Genomic DNA, 2,439 nt, shown 5'->3' on the forward strand with positions numbered 1-2,439 from the left:
AGGAGTGGCCCCTTCTTTTCCACCCCTGCCTGCAGATGAGCTGCAGCAATACTTGTGTTATGCTTTGCTGCCTTTCTCTGGCCACCTCCTCTCTTCCCCCAGATCCAAAGCTCAGGAACGTGCCAGTCAAGGCTGAGATCTACAGCACAGCTCCTTTCTCTTTTAAGGTATATTTGAGGAATGTGCCAATCCTGGAGATCAGAGGTACTGAAAACCGAGGCTCTTAGCCCTGGCTCTGTATCCACGACACTGCAGAAGAGCCAAGCACCATGTGTCAGATGAGTGGGATAAATCCCTTCCCGGCCATGGCACACAGTGCTGCCTGTTGTGCCTGCCAGCCCCCTCCTGCCGTTAATCAAGGGGCAGCTCCTGGGATTTAGGCTTTAATGTGATCCAGCAAAGCAGGGGAGAGGAGCTGTAGCGAGAGACATGGTTGACTTGTGATTATCTTCAAGGTAGGTGGGGAAGAAGAGAGAAGGTCCTGGTGTGTCAGGTCAGAAGAGTTTAAAGACAAAACTGCATGGCCATGGCCTGCAGGGATTGTTATTGGCAGGAAAGTCACCTTTGGGGCTGAAAATCACATAGTGCTCTTGGAAAGAAAAGCACTTATCACTGAGAAGAAAAGACTTTCCCTCGCAGGGCCTGACGAAAGCAGTGGGAAGACTTGCATGTATTTGAAAGCTTCATTTATCCATGTTGTTATTGTCACCTCCAGAGAGGCTGAGGTGGGGAACAGAGCTGCCGGGAAAGGATGGGATAATTGTTTGGGCAGCACACTCCGACCTAGAAACCATACCTGACTTCTGTATCAATTCCAAAAATAACATTTCCCCCACCCCCCTCCCCCAATCAAATCTTCTTCCTGCATCCCTCTAATATCACAGTATATTTCTCATGATCAATGCTTCTCCCCTGGTAACTAAGATCTGTTTTCGCCATGGGAGACCATGACTTCCCAGATCAGGATACACCAAGTGCTACTGGAAAAGCCCTTGGTTCATGCTCTGGGCTGCCCAGCCCAAACTCTTTTCCTCAGGCATGAGATGCATGATATTCTTGGTGTGTATTAAGATTTTTATCTTGGGTTACTATGAGCAGTTTAGCTTTCCTTCTCAGCACTCCTAGACAACTGGCTGTCAGGAACCATACACAGCTCCTGACTGGTTGCCTGCCTTCCTACCCACATTTCCCTGCTCCCAGGCTCTGGACCATTCCTATCACCAGAGATAACCCTCTGCAGAGCATCTCCCAGCATGGTGCTGAACTCCCCAGAGTCAATCCTGACGCTGACCAGCAGTCCTCTGCTAGCATGCAGGAATGAAAGAACCGCTCACTGTTTGTCCTTCCAAGGAACTGTGGGCATGTTCTGGAATATTTCCACTTTTAAGTACCTGTTTGTACATATACTTAATATAAAGAATTCAGTCAAAGCTACTTTGGAATTATCAATAACTTACCGTTGCAAAAATGGATGCCTTTTGGGTAACTATCCCAATGAGTGCTGTGCAGATTCTTGGTAATTAGCCCTGCAAATACCATCATTAAACTTTAAACTAATATAAGGAAAACGTGCAACAGAGCATGCTAATAACAGCACAAGCCAGATTTTTATACTGAATGTCTCCATAAAAATATTCTTTATAACACCTTTGGCACAACTGAGACCTTGCATAATTAAATTTGATTTCACTTTCTTAGAACTCCAAGCATAACTGGAGATTTCTAATTAGTTACAATTATTCTTTTCAGAAATGTGTTCTATTTAGTATAATCTTGTATTCATCTAGTCAAATGCCATATGTATTTATTATTATTATCTCCTACTGATAGCTTTTTAACTGAGACTTTTTGACCGAGATAAATAACTACATGCCTTCCAACCACAACTCTTTGTGTGGCATCTGCTCTGGGTGGTAAAATAATTTCCTAAGTGAAAACCAGAAGTTTATGGATAAGATAAGATAATTTTCCATTCTACTATTTTAAGTAGAGATAAAAATGCAGGCTGATTATCTTCTAAATCTAACACTTCCATACCCTACCCTACCAAAAGTTGCTAATAAAGTGGCCTCAAGAGAACTTCTGTTCTCATTAATGAAACTTCCTCACCTAATTGTGTTTCCCTTCTGCTAGAAGACAGTAGACAAGTAGGGTACAGTTTTCTCTCCATGGCTACAACCCCTGGCTGGCTAGCATGCCCATGAGCAATCCTCGTACTACTCAGTGGGAGATGCAAGTATTGCAAGGCCAGTAACATCCAAGTCTAAGAAACCCACCCTGGTTATCAGTCAAAGATGTATATTGGCCTGGGCGGGTGCAATGCTCAGCAAGGTGCCTCCAAACACAACCCACACCTGCGTGCTACCTGTGGTCCTGGAGCCACAGGCTGTCAATTACAAGAGCAACTAGGCAAAAAAATACCTCTGTTACCTGCACAAC

The sequence above is a fragment of the Antrostomus carolinensis genome, unplaced genomic scaffold (genome assembly GCF_000700745.2).
Source record: "Antrostomus carolinensis isolate BGI_N321 unplaced genomic scaffold, ASM70074v2 scaffold12248, whole genome shotgun sequence".
NCBI classification, from domain to species: Eukaryota; Metazoa; Chordata; class Aves; order Caprimulgiformes; family Caprimulgidae; genus Antrostomus; species Antrostomus carolinensis.